The 14,829-nt window shown below is 42.1% G+C and overlaps 1 pseudogene across 1 annotated transcript; it reads left to right on the top strand.

Annotated features, from left to right (window-relative positions):
* The first annotated feature begins 9,055 nt into the window (after nucleotides 1-9,055).
* LOC106800596 (serpin B6-like) lies at nucleotides 9,056-13,416 on the top strand (annotated as a pseudogene). The gene is made up of 3 exons (XR_015554212.1): nucleotides 9,056-9,154; nucleotides 9,472-9,628; nucleotides 10,992-13,416. The product of XR_015554212.1 is annotated as a serpin B6-like (transcript).
* The last annotated feature ends 1,413 nt before the right edge of the window (nucleotides 13,417-14,829 follow it).

The following is a 14,829-nucleotide window of genomic DNA, read 5'->3' on the forward strand; positions in this document are numbered from 1 at the left end:
TTGAGCCCTTTAAGTGACATTTAAAGATTTTTTTCTCAAATATTTTATTGTCATTGATCTTTTTTTTTTTTTTGCAGGGGAAGATTCTCTCTAAGGTAACATCTGTTGCCAATCTTCCTCCTTTTTTCTTCTTTTCTCCCCTGCAAAGCCCCAATACATAGTTGAATATAATAGTAAATTCTATGGCATCTATTTGACATATGGAAATCAAATATTTTTAGTCAAATATATTGAACTTTCGTGATTATTTTCAGATGAGTTATTGTGAATGCCTGAGAATGCTAGGATGCTCTCCTTGGTAAAACCGTAATTTGGTAAATATTGATAAAAGATGTCAGAGCAGACAGGTGCTGCCCCCCACAGAGTTCACCCAGCTGCCTACTGGACTTTCTCTGTTGTGTTTGTAGACTTCCTGACTAATTGTGCTTAATTCACTTGTTCTTTCACCCAGAATCCTCTGTACCTACACAGATCTTCCAAAAGTAAGGACTTCTTGAGCGCAGTCAAAACACAGGGCAGTGGTCTGATTTTGGCTTGTCCACTCCTTAGCTTAGATATATCATTTCATTTCTGTGAACTTCAGGTTCCCATCAGCAAAGTGGGGATTTATGACAGATATTTCTAAAGACCTGTTCTGCTTTAACATTTTATGAGTCTGTGAATCCGAATGGCCTGAAGACACCCCCTGACCCATCCCATCACGACTCCTTAGGCGAATTCCTGATCTGGACGCTACCTGGGAAGCCAGGCCCACTACCAAATGCATCCCCTGACCCTTAGAGTTTTGTATTCTAGAGGGGAAGATGGGCATGCACCCCACTGACCATGTGTGGTGGGTTAAATACTGTCCCTCCAAAATTATGTCTGCTGGAACCTCAGAGTGTGACCTTATTTGGAAGTAGGGTCTTTGCAGATGTAATTAGTTAAGGCTTTTGAGATGAAGTCGTCCTGGGTTTAGGGTGGGCAAGTATTTAGATATATGTCTCTGCTATTTTCTTTTTACGAAAATTGGATCATATTGTAAACATTACTATTAAATTTTTTCACTTTAATATTAGAAACACACAATATAAATTTGGAGGGTCCACAAAGAACTACTCAGATTTTTTGTGTTTATCTACTTGCTCATTAAACAAAAATATTAACCACAACTGTTAATAAAGTAAAAATGCAGTAGACATGTATGCCTATATTTAAATAATATTGTTTTAAAATCTATCATTTTAGGTTCACCATCATGGATACTCTTCTCAGAAGGAAATGGCACATTTGCTCTAAACCTTTTGAAAAAGCTGGCTGAAAACAACTCAAAAAACATATTTTTTTCACCCATGAGCATTTTGTCTTCTTTAGCCATGGTCTTGCTGGGGGTGAAGGGGAACACTGCTGCCCAGATCTCCCAGGTACCTGAAACCATTTAAAGACAACAATAAATGCTGTAAATTTGTCAGTTGAGCTGGTCTTTCATATTTGAAATCCCAAAGAAATTGCTCTTAACAGATAACTCTGCTAGTGTCGCAAGGGTGTGGATGGAGAGTTGTCAGGATAGGACATGTTACCACAGCCTGACCGTCCTGTGACCAGAGAGTGTTTCCGTGGATGTCTCTGATCTCTTAGGGATCGAGTGGTGGACACTTTATTCAGAAGAATGATTTCATAACCACAGTGTTAGAGCTTGCATATGAGTTTGTAAGTAGACGTAAAAACTTATGTCAACATTGAGTCTTATGTTATTCTTTGGATATTGTCAACTAATTTTCAGTTGTTAAAAGCAACTTTTATTTTTGTTTTCTCAATTAATTATAAAACTCTGTTAGAATGGCATTTGTTGGCCAAACGTGGTTTCACTAGGGTTTCAGTTATTTATGGTTGACTAAGCAACTACTCCAAAACTTAGTGGCTTAAAATGACGATTTACTATTTCATCATTCTGGATGGATCAGGCAACACTTCTGCTCCACTTGGTGTTGGCTGGGGTCACTTGTGTGGCTGCATTCAGGCGAGAGCTCAGCTGGGGCGCATCTGGTCTCTTCCACATGGCCTCTCCTCCATGTACTGTGTCACCCTCGAGGGCCTATCTGCCTGGTTTCTCTTTGGCCTGGTAGCCTGGACTTCTCTACAGCACAGTACCTGGGCCTCATGAGGGAGCATTCCAAGAGGACAAGCTTGAATGTGCAAGTGCTTATCAAGTCTCTGCTTGTGTCATGGTTGCTGGTGTTCTATTGGCTAATGCCAGTCACACGGCCAAGCCCAGAGTCAGCCTGAGACTGGCTACATAAGGATGTGAACACGGAAGGTATGGCTCATTGGGGACACTAATGACTACCATAGTTTACCTTCTGGCCCCTAATGATGCAAATTCCTCCCACAGGTAAAGTACACTTACCCCCTCACCAGACCCCCACATCTCATCCCATCATGGGATCAGGCTTAGGCTTGAAGTCTAGGAATTTGTGCCATTTAGGCTTTTAAAGATGCAGCTCTTCAGTTTTGTTTCTTGGGAACAGAGATTTGTGAATTAAAAAGAAACATCTGCCCCACCCACACCACACACGTACACCCAAGATACAATAGTGAGACGGGGAGAGATAACTGTGGTCCATAGACGTTCCCCTTCAAGAAAGGGTGGTCTTTGTGTGTGTGTGTGAGGCACGTAGCGATTACTGAACCATAGCATTTCTGAAACCCAGCCAGGTACGTGTTGCCAGTCTCCTCTGTTCTGAAGGCAGGGAATATTCCTTGATTACTCTCTCTTTGTGCTTCCTAGAGCCATTTCTTAATCTATTGTCTGCCTTGGTTCTTGGCTCTGCCCTCTGTGTTCTTGAATTGGTTCTCAACCAACTTTTTTCATTTTCTATGAGAAATGGCCTCTTTGTTGCTAAGTAGCTCTGTCAGCCTGCTTCCTGCTCGAAGAAAGTGGGGGACCCACCCAAGGCCTCCTTTTACATTGAACTCTCTCTCTTCCCTTTAGTCCAAGCAGTTAAATCTCCTTTAAAGCCCTTGTGGGCTTTCTATGTATCGACTTACACTCTGCGGCATTAGACAAAAGCCACATCCAGAAATACGTTTGAGGCAGGACTCTGTGTTGGGTTGGTAGTCAGGGTGCTGTGTGACGATGTCCTTAAGATTCTTAGAAGCCCATTTGTCTAGCTGAGATAGTCTGTGTGACACTGCTGCCTTAAATCTTTCTATGAATTCAGCAAGGTGGATCTTACAGTCACACCTCTGGTGTGGTCTTGCCCTGAGGTCAATGCCTTAGATTTGGTCTTTGCTCTGAGGCCATTTCTTTTCTTTTCTTTTCTTTTTGTGAGGAAGATCAGCCCTGAGCTAACATCCATGTTAATCCTCCTCTTTTTGCTGAGGAAGACCGGCTCTGAGCTAACATCTATTGCCAATCCTCCTCCTTTCCCCGCCCCCAAAGCCCCAGTAGATAGTTGTACGTCATAGTTGCACATCCTTCTAGTTGCTGTATGTGGGACACAGCCTCAGCATGGCTGGAGAAGCGGTGCCTTGGTGCGCGCCTGGGATCCGAACCCGGGCCGCCAGTAGCAGAGCGCACGCACTTAACCGCTAAACCACAGGGCTGGCCCCTCTGAGGCCATTTCTTAACTTTTAAAATCATTTAACAGGCTGGGGAGAATAAGACAAACTTTTGTTTTCCACCCAGCAAGTGATTTTAGAGCCTTCTTCTTTTCTAATATATGCATTCAGTACTATAAGTTTTTGTCTATGCACTGCTTTTTCTATATCCCGCAAATTTTGATAAATTGTGTTTTCATTTTCATTGAGGTAAAAATATCGTTAAATTTCTCAAAAGATTTCTTCTTTGACCCATATTTTATTTAGAAATGTGTTATTTAATCTTCAGGTATTTGAGCATTTTCTAGCCACCTTTCTATTGTGGATTTGTAGTTTAATTCCATTGTGGTCTGAGAGGAGATATTGTATGATTTCTATTTTTTTAAATTTGTTAAGGCTTGTTTTATGTCCTGGAATGTGGTCTGTCTTGGTGAATGTTTCATATGAACTTGAGAAGAATGTGTATTCTGCTGTTGTTGGATGAAGTAGTCTAGAGATGTCTATTTATCCAGTCGATTGTTGGAGTTGCTGAGTTCAGCTATGCCCTTACTGATTTTCCACCTGTTAGATATGTTCATTTCTAATGGAGGGATGTTGAAATCTCCAACAATAAAAATGGATTCATCTATTTCTCCTGCAGTTCGATCAGTTTTTGCCTCATGTATTTTTATCTCTATTATTAGATGCCTACACAGTAAGGATTGTTATGTCTTCTTGGGGAATTATCAGCGTCTTTTAAATTATCTCACTGATGCACAGCTACCCCCTTAAAGGATCCCACAGTTCTTGAAGATCAGTTGATCTTTAGACCACTATTTTACTTAGTTTACCTGCTAAGATTAAATATAGCTGCAAGTAAGAATATTGACTTCAGGTTCGTTCCTCATATTTTTTTGTAATTTATATATGTAAATAATAAAATTATTGATTTTCTGATTTGCCACAATGAAGAAGTAAGCTGTTGGTATTAATTATTTTATAGCTGTGAAACGATGTTTCTCTGTTTATCCTAGTCTTTTAAAGATTCCTGCCACAGATTCTACCAAGCAGAGATGAAAGAGCTCGACTTTGTTAATGCTGCAGAAAAGTCCACAAAACGCATAAACACCTGGGTTGCCAATAAGACTAAAGGTGAAAATATAATGTTATTCTGTTTTAATAGTATTTTAATTGGTCTTATTGTCAGTTCCTTTACAACAGTGTTAAATATAAAAATGAGTGATTTTTTTTCTCTAAATAATGCAAACTTGAATCATATGCTTCTGAAGTATTGTCAACATATAGACATTTCCTCTAGCTTTTCTCTGCTCTCGTCATGTATGTGTGATGTCTCTCAATATTCAGTACATCTCTTCCAGAACAATCTACACTTTAATTGTTTTATTGTTGCTAATCTTAGATAGTCTTTCTTTTCACAAATAACATAAAAAGTTGTATTTAAAGGTTTTGAGTTGTGTCCCTCTCCAGTGTTGCTCACGTTCTACAGTTTATTCATTCAGTGTTGCTGGGTGCTTGGCCAACCCCTTTTCTTCCTTTGCTTCTTAATCTTAAGTGTTCTTTATACTTACTACAGCCTCTCATGTCTTTAACAAACCTTTAATTTCCTTTCTTTAAGTCATTCCCTTCTGTCTTCTGTGGTGTCATTTCATCCTTCACCTATGAATATCTAATTGTTCATGTTATTGTGTTTTATTCAAATTGTGGTGTTTTTCTTACCAGAGCTGGACACTCTATCTCAAGTTTTTGTTGCTGGTGTTTTTACTGTGGTTGTTTAAGGACTATTTTTACTATTGTTGGTTAAGGACAAGCATCTCTTTAAATGGTTATATTTTGGAGCACAATGAACTCTCTTCATGTGTACTTGACTGCTCACAAAGATGACCCTATCTGAATATCACTCCTGATACATCAGTCTTTTAGCTAAGTGGTTTTTAAATTTTTCTTTACAAGTAAAATTACAGAGGTACTGTCTCCAGATTCAGTTGAATCATTGCCTATGCTGATTCTCGTGAATGCCATCTACTTCAAAGGAAAATGGAATAGTCAGTTTAAGAAAGAGCTGACCATGGAAATTCCTTTTAAAATCAGAAAGGTGAATATTTTGCACTATCAAAGGAAATCGTTGGGAACAGTCCCTGTGTGTGTATTGGTTTTAAAACATGCAAGAGGGGGCCGGCCCTGTGGCTTAGCGGTTAAGTGCGCGCGCTCCGTTGCTGGCGGCCCTGGTTCGGATCCCGGCGCGCACCGATGCACCGCTTGTCCGGCCATGCTGAGGTGGCGTCCCACATACAGCAACTAGAAGGATGTGCAACTATGACATACAACTATCTACTGGGGCTTTAGGGAGAAGAAGGGAAAAAAAAGGAGGAGGATTGGCAATAGATGTTAGCTCAGGACAGGTCTTCCTCAGCAAAAAGAGGAGGATTGGCATGGATGTTAGCTCAGGGCTGATCTTCCTCACAAAAAAAAAAAAAAAAACATGCAAGAAGCTTAACCTCTAGAACTTTGACTTGACATGGTCCTTTGGCAGCCCCGCAGCTGACTCCCCTTTAGACCTTTCTGTTGCCGTTGTTCCCCTTTTTGTCTCTCACACAAGTGGCTGTGTACTCCTATGTCTCTGGCCCAGCTCCCTGTATCATCTACTGTGTTCTATCTAAAGCATAGATCTGATTGTACAGTCCTTGGCTTCCCGAAACTTTTGAGATAAAGTTCATAATCCATAGTATGATGTGTGAGGCTCTTCATGATTTGGATCCTGCCTATTTCTCTTCATTTCTCATCACTACCTCCATGTTCCTTTCATTCCACCAGTGTCCCCTCTGGGAAGCTTTCCTTGACAGTCCACCTCTGCAGTCCAATTGATGCTCTCCTCCAAGCTCTCACAGTGCTCTCTGCCTGTCCCCACAGTAGCATTGCAGTGCTGAATGGGTGTCTTCGCCCTCCCTGCTTAACGTCATTTGAGGGCAGAGAACTTACAAGTGCCTAGCACATACTTGGTGCACAATAAATACTGAACCAAAGAATTACCTTTAGTCTTCTTTTGATAATAAAGATAATACAAGCACCAATTTTTATTTAATAAACAGGTGAGCAAAAGGACATATACACAGGCTAGACAAGAATTTAGCTACCTCCAGCTTTGAATATATTATTTGCTTAAGGCCCTTTACCTTTTTGTAATAGAATCCAGTTTATTCTTTCTCTTTTATTTGACTCTAGAGATTTTTACACACACACAACAGTAGACAGAATAGATCAATTAAGTTTCTTCTTGATCATTGAACATTAGTTAAATCTTCCAGGCAGGCTCGAGCTTGAATCTTCAGTTTCTCAAGAAATATATTTTCTTTCTAGCTTTATTCTGAAATGAACTGTCCCATTTTCTCCCAGCAAAATACTTCTCTCCTTGAAATTTCTTTAACAAGATGGATGTTAGGGTTTTATTCAATTACAAGTAACAGAAACCGCAGCGTACAGTAGTTTAAACTCTTGAAGTTCATCTTCCCTAGCTGGAGGTGTGGAGGTGGGCAGGGACCAGGGCTGATGTGGGTGATGCTCTTAGGGAACCGGCTCTCTCTCTCTTCCTCCTCTGTCGTCCTTAGCACATGACTTTCTTCCTCATGGTCACAAGATGGTTCATCCTTAATCCGAGCAAGAGAAAAGGAGAAGACAAAGGGCTCAGAGCAAAAGCCTTCTCTTCCTAAGATTCTGCCATTATTCTCAGAAAGTGAAAACTTTCTTCTATATCTCATTGGCCAGAATCGTTGCATCCTATGGGGAGGTGAAGAATCCTATCTTGCTTTCTAGTCTTTACAGTAGAGAGAGAGAAGGGAGAAAGAAGTTGCAATAGGTGTTAAGTACATCAACCTATAAAGTCCCTTAAAGGGCACGGATTTTGAGTTGGTATTAATTTTCATTTTAATTCTTTTATTTCTAAATAAACTGAAACTTATCCACACAATTGTATATTTAGTTAATCATTCAGTTACTACAAATGATCAAGATTGGATTCTTTTATACTGTAAAACTAAAAGTTTTGAGACCTGGAGGTCGGGAAGAGGGAGCAAGGGTTGGCAAAATATGGCCAGTGACCAAATCCAGCCCACTGCCTCTTTTTGTAAATAAAATTTCTTGGAACACAGCCATGCTCAGATGTTTACATATTGTCTATGACTGCCTTCATCCTACAACAACAGAGTTAAGTAATTGCAACAAAAACTGTGTGGCCACAAAGCTGAAAATATCTGCTATCTGGCCCTTGACAGAGGAGTTTGCCAAAACCTGGCCTGGAGGGAGGTAACTATGGAAGAAGATGATGTTCTGGCTGAGGGTTAATTTGGGTGAGCATCAACCATGTGATGACACAAAGACATATTTTTGGTTTAGTTTATTTAGTACAACATTATGTGATATACCAGAGAACTGGAGAATATAAAGTACCTGTGATTGTGCTTCTCACAAGGTATTTAATAAATTCACAGTAACTGCTATTATTAAACTACAAAAGATCCAGGAATCGAGAAGGATTGTTGTATAGAACATTGTCGTGGTTCTCAGACCTTTCTTACCGTCTGAGGATGCATTAGTGACAGATGGGGTATTTTTCTAGTAAGTTGTGTTCATTTTGCCTGGCCCTTTCAAAATGCTCCTGTTCATTAATTCATTTATTCATTTATTTAACAAATGTTGATTGAGTGCCCACTATGTGCTAGGTGTTGTGCTAGGTACTGTTACAGCCGTGTACAAAACCGGCAAAGCAGCTCCGCCCTCACAAGCTGATAGTTTCCTGGGGAGGGCGGCAGTAGCATAAATAAGAAAAGAGTGGTGTATTAAATAGTGGGAAGTGCTGCAGACACAGATATGGAGGAAAGGGGAGAGGAAGTGGAGGGGGAGGGCACACAATTTCAGATAAGGATTATCAAGGAAGCCTTCACTGTAAAGAACAGAAGGAGGTAGGGAAGAGTGCTCTGCAAGTTCTAGGGGACAAGCATGCTGGGCAGAGTTGGGAAGAACCTGGTTTGTCCATGGATCGTGAAGAGGCCTCTGTGACTAGCGGATGAGCAAAGGAGAGTGGTGAAACATGAAGATCCGAGTGGAAATGGGAGCTAAGCTCTTGTCATGATTTAAAGGTCGTTTTAAGGACTTCAGCTTTGGCTCTGAGTCAGAGGGGAAACCACTGAAGCGTTCTCAGGCGCAGAATGATGTGATTTGACTTAGGTTTTAACTGGATCCCTCTGGCTTCTGTGCTGAGAATTGTCACAAGGGGATTAAGGGCAGAAGCAGGGAGAGCACTTAGGAGTTCATTGCAACCATCCTGGACTAGAGTGATGGCACAGGTCAGATCTTGCTTATATTTTAAAGGTGGAGCCAATATAATTTATGAACGGGTCAAACATGTAGTGTGAAAGAAAGAGAGGAGTCAAGGTTAATTCCAGAGTTTTTGACAACTGGAAGGCTGGTGTTGCCATCAACTGAGATGGGGAAGGTTATAGATAGATGTGGAAGAGAATACGAGGAGCCCAGTGTTAACTGTTACATTGGAGGTTGCTTTTACATGTCCAAATGCAGCTCTCAAGTAGGCAATAAAACACACGAGCCTGGGGTGCTGGGGAGAGGGCCAGGCTGGAGACGTAAATTGGGAATTATATCTAAATTCACAAGACTGAATGAGATCACCAAGAGAAAATAGGTTTGAAGATTAAGCCCTGGCATCCCAGTGTTTGGAGGTTGAAGTAATGAAGAAGAGCGGGCAAAGGAGGGGGCCGATGTGGTGTTCTAGAAGCCAAGAGAAGAAAGTGTTTCTAGGGGCAGAGAGTGGCTAACTCTGTTGAATTTGTCAGATATATCAACTGGATTGTGTTTCAACTTAATGTTTATCTGTTTCCTTTATAGAATGAAAAGAAACCTGTGCAAATGATGTTTAACGTATATACTTTTTAAAACGACATATATAGGAGAAATATTCACCCAAATTCTAGTGCTTCCTGATGTTGGAAAGGAGCTGAACATGATCGTTGTGCTTCCAGATGAAAACACCAATTTGGAAATGGTAATGAGTGTTCCGAGTATATATTTTATCATATTAAAGGCTCTGACAGGCCCTGTAGGAAAGAAACGTTTTAAATTTACTTTTACCAGTGTTTCCCTAACCTATCTGTTCTTGTGCAGTTTCGCTTATTATAGTTACATCCAGTGGGGTTGGTGTTCTGAGTACTGAACACACTTTAGAAAATACTCTTGTCCCAGCAAGGGCTCAGGTCAGGTCTGAGCCAGGTCTGAGTTCAATGTCTTGCTTTACAACTTAGTAATTTTTCTTCTCTCAGCCTGTTTCTTCCTATGGCAAATGATGACAATACTTCTCTATGAGGGTTCTTATAGGATTCAAGGGGATGGCATATCTAATGCATTCGCTTTAATGCACAGGGTGTGCCATTGACAAACTTTAGTACTCTTCTCCCCAATCTTGCTAAATAGTTGTGACTTTGTTCTTCAGAAAGCAGTTATATGAGGCAGAGCCTCTCTGACACTCTGAATCACCTGGGTAATCTTGTAAAATGTAGATTTTGATTTAGTAGGTGTGGGGTGGAGACTGAGATTTTGCATTTCTAACAAGCCCCCAGGTGATACTGAAGCTACTGGCCCCTGGGCCACACTCAGAGTAGCAAGCTTGTGGAGAATTGCTGAATTTTAAGCAGGAGAGTATTTTGCTTTTTTAGAAAGCTAATCCCTGTGGCTGCAATGGATGAACTGAAAGAATGGAGACTGGCGATAGAGCAGACAGGAGGCTACTCTGGTATTTCCAGCAAAACATGACAAGGGCCTGAGTGAAGGCAATGGCAATGGAGACAGAGGAAGGGCCAGACTGGACATAGATGTTGGCAGTTAAGTCAGCAGAAAACGGTGAGGGAGCCATTGGAAGGAAGTGTGGGTGAAAGAGAAGGCCAAGTCTAAGATGTCCCACCTTAACACGCTTTTAATAAGATAGAACACCAAATTTTAAAAGAATAGCCACTCTCTCGGAAATGTAGCCCAAGATAATGTCTTAGTTATAAGTTTCTGCCTCAGGAAACAGGCTTGACTAAGTTTCTGGAATTGAGGAGTCGAGACATTAAAAGGAAAATCGTCTTGTAGTTGAACAGTTTAGCATTAGTGTGTCCTCTTCTAGACCTGTGCTGTCCAATATGGTAGCCATTAGCCACTTGTGGCTATTTAGATTTAAATTAATTAAAATTAAACAAAATAACAAATTCAAGTCTTCCCTTGCACTACCCACACTTGGAGTGCTCAGTAGCTATGTTTGGCTAGTGGCTACCATATCGGACAGCACGAGTATAGAGCATTAACATCCTAGGAGAACGTTCTATTAGACAACGCTGTTCTAGATCTGAACATTTCCAACTCTCTTCTTTTAGGTGGAAAAAGAACTTTCTTATGAGAAATTCATAGAATGGACAAGGCCAGGCAAGATGTACGAAGACGAGCTGGAAGTTTTCCTTCCCAGATTTAAACTGGAGGAAAGTTATGACATGGAGGATGTCCTTTGCAGTTAGGGCATGACTAATGCCTTTGAAGAGGAGAGGGCAGATTTTTTGGGAATGTCATCTAAGAAAGGACTGTATTTGTCCAGGATCATACACAAGTCTTTTGTAGAGGTCAGTGAGGAAGGTACAGAAGCAGCAGCTGTCACTACCATCATCGTGGTCCCCACATGAGCAAGAATCATCCCCAGGCTCTGTGAAGACCATCCTTTCCTTTTCTTTATCCAGAACAGCAAAACCAATAATATTCTCTTCTGTGGCGGATTTTCCTCTCCATGAAGACATAATAGTCATTGGATATAGCCCTTCTCTTTTCTCTTATTGACCTGATTATCACCATGTGCCTGTAATCCAAAGTGACCTTAATTAGTGCAAGAGTGGCAAATCACAAATTAGGGACCTAGTTTTGAAATCCCTTGTTAGGAGCCCTTGTGTGTTTGTATGTTTGCATGTTAAGTGTTTTGTAGGGTCTGAAATGGACATTCTCTGAGGGTCTTATGATCACGTTGGCAGTGGTAGCTCCGGCCACTTAGCAAAACCACTTTGCTTGGAACGAGGTGTCATCCCCACTCGCCTCCTCCCCATACATGTGCATTTCAGCTGTGTCTTCACTTTGTGCAGAGTGCTGCCCTCACTGTCTGCTGTGCCTCTCTTCTCCCAGGCACAAGGAGATTGGTGTTACTTTTCTCTCTTTACCAAATAGCATTGATATCTTGTTCCATTTTTAATGAGAGACTAGAGAGTGAAATGGAGAGGTAGACCTCTATTCCCAGACTTTTTGTGAGCTCATCAGAGGCCAGCACAGAGACTGAGTGAACAGTCAACTCAGACCAGTGAGGTACCAGTCCTATTTCCCTCGTGTGCTTCTGCTTTTATCCTAGTCTGCGTTCATAGGGATTTGTGGGTCACAAACCTATTCAAATGTACAACTATCTACTTTCCTTCAAAATTTAAAATTGCTATCAGTAGGCAGAGATGATTAGATATGCTCCGTTCCCAAGAAGGTAGCTTTAGATAATGTCACAGGTAAACATCATATGACTTTCTATTGTATTTCAAGTATTAGAAAAAGAAGGAAGTTAAAGTTTCTGTGGTCATTTGTGTTATATGCTAAAAATGTGCTTGCTGTGTTCAGTGATTCGAGAACAAATTGATTAGTCAATTGAAGAGGACAAGCTGTGCTGTTTTCTAGGAAACAGTTGAAAGGACTTATTCCACCGACCCCCTTGCAGTCAGAGGAGCCTGGGCCCCCCAACTCACTGATGCAGCTCGTATTTCTGTTCTCTGGCTGGTCCACTTTCCCTTTTGTACGCAAGCCAGAAGCATAGCTGTGGAGAGAGAATGGGACTGAGGAGTCTAAGGAAACGTCGACATGATATGTGGGCTGAGGAGAGGAAAGTGGGGACGACAGGTGGCTCGTTTTGTCGCTCTCCTCCTTCTCCCTCCTCTGCCTAGCACTTGGACTTGGAAGAAAGACTCAAAGGTGGGGAACAGTCAGTTTATGTGATTCTTCCACTGTAGAGAGAGCCTCTGAGGGCTGCAACCAGCAGCAGCAGGCCGGTGTCTGTTCCTCGGGGAAAGGTATGCCACTTTACACAGCCTTGCAGAGAGTCCTGTTAAGTGCAGGGTAGGAGTTACCCCAGCATTAAGGTATTTTTCTTCCCTTTCTCTGGGAGAAGGACATTCAGACCCTAACAATAGTGAATTGTGAAAATGAATGACAGTGGTCTTACCTGTTCTAGACCTGTAATACAATAGACCTTAGCCATGTACATCATAAAACACAGAAAATAAAAATAGGTATACTGCTCTAAGAGGCTCTTATTGTCTCGTTGAGTTACTTTACCTTAGCTGTTTGTCAAATTGCCTTTGAAGAGTTACTGCTCACTATTTTATTACTGTACTGTAAGGCCTGAAATTCCATGTGCTGCCTTGACATCTTTGAGTCTCCCAGGGCCCCAAAGGCCATGTGTTCCCTGCTGTCACCAGATATGTGCACCCTCTCCCCAAGCAGAAAGTCTCCCTCCCCAGCTAGTTCCCCCATCAGCTGTGCCAGCTGTACTCTACCTAGTCCCCCACCTAATGAGTTCACTTCCCTGCCAGCCTGTAAAATTATTCAGACACAATGGTCACATCCTCCCACAGGAACCAGGGCCACCTCACTCTCTTGTTACTACGGAGCCTGCCTCCCACAGTCCTTGCTGGTTGACCCTGTTCCTGAGTGTAGCCTCCATGTGGTCCTGCATAGTATGTGGTGTCCTCCTCTCCCGGTCTATGAGTGTATGTGACTTAATAAACTGCTGCCAATTCCATCTGTCCAGTGTCTCATGTCGTGTGTTTGGCCATCTTATAATATTTGGGGTGGGGGATCCCTCCTTCAGCAATGGGATGAATGGGAGGTGATCAAAACAATTACATTTTGATAAAAGACACAACCACCCAAATAATGCTTCCACATCTTCTAAGAAATTGTGCTAGAAGACCTTTCCATTACGCTGTGCAGTGTTTCTTGTAAGCATCCACAAAATAAATTTCCTCCAGGATTTATTCTAGAAAAAAGTTGGTTGCACCCATTCACAAATGAGTACTGAGCACCTACTTGGCATTAGATATTTTATGCAGATTATTTTATTTAATCCTCAGCAATAAATAAATCCGTGAGGAATCTGAGGCCAGGAGGTTAAGTAATTTGAACAAGTTCTTGTAGGTAGCAAGGGGGTAGAACTGGGGTCCAATGTCAGATCTGATGATGCCAAAGAGTGGATTCTTCCTAAGAGGCTGAGCTGCTACCTCAGCTCCTACTGGAAGGGCAGCTATCATCACAGAGGAGGAGGAGAAGGGGCCAGTAATATGTCTGCCCCTAATATGAAGTCTTACTTCTCTGGCTCTGTTTGTCCATCTGGAAAGTGGGGCTTTCAAACTTCCAGGACCAAAAGCACACAACATTGGACCCATCGATGAATGTCCTGGGGTGTGGAGCTAAGCCCGGGTCCAGCTGGGCTCTACAAATTCTGCAAGCATGGCTGGCCCTCTCCAAGAGTCCCCGATGGAGGTCCTAAGAGCCTTCCCTCTTCCTGTGCCCAAATAACTGGGACCCCTGGAGCAGCTCTTGCATCCCTGTGTTCAGAGGAAAAGTTACAGGGCCTCACTTGCAAAGGAGGGGTCCAAAGTGTCAGACGCTTTGGAGACTGAGAGGACGGAGGCCGAGGCTGCAGAAGGCACCCCACGGGGACCTGATGCCCTTTTGCACATTTGCACATGCCTTTATCTGCCATTCCTGGGTTGAAGGGGATAAAAGGACCGGAGGGCCGGACTGGGGCTTCTGGTCCACTAGGCTTGCTGCATAAGTTGACCCTCATCTGATACTCTCAGGCCGTAGCATGGGCCATGCACCACTGATGGAGACACCAAATGGCTGTCAGGGAAAACAGCATCAAATCCCCTTCCCACCAGCCCTAGAGTTGAGTCCAGAAGGAGTTAGTTTTCCCTAGCTGCTTGTGGCCAAGCGTACGTCCTTGAAAGGGGAGGTTTCTAGAAAAGGTCAGGAAATGAGATTTACTGGTTGCCTTTCATATTTAAGCACAGGTTCAGTTGAAAACTCTATTCACTGCTGTGTCAGTTATCAATACATTTATTGTCTCTCAGCTCTGAATCTACCTTCATGGGAATACTCGGTGATACTGGACCTGAACCCTCTAAAAAGTACTTTACC

This window comes from Ceratotherium simum, chromosome 14, assembly GCF_057802395.1.
Source record: "Ceratotherium simum simum isolate JZ-2026a chromosome 14, ASM5780239v1, whole genome shotgun sequence".
In the NCBI taxonomy this organism is placed as follows: domain Eukaryota; kingdom Metazoa; phylum Chordata; class Mammalia; order Perissodactyla; family Rhinocerotidae; genus Ceratotherium; species Ceratotherium simum.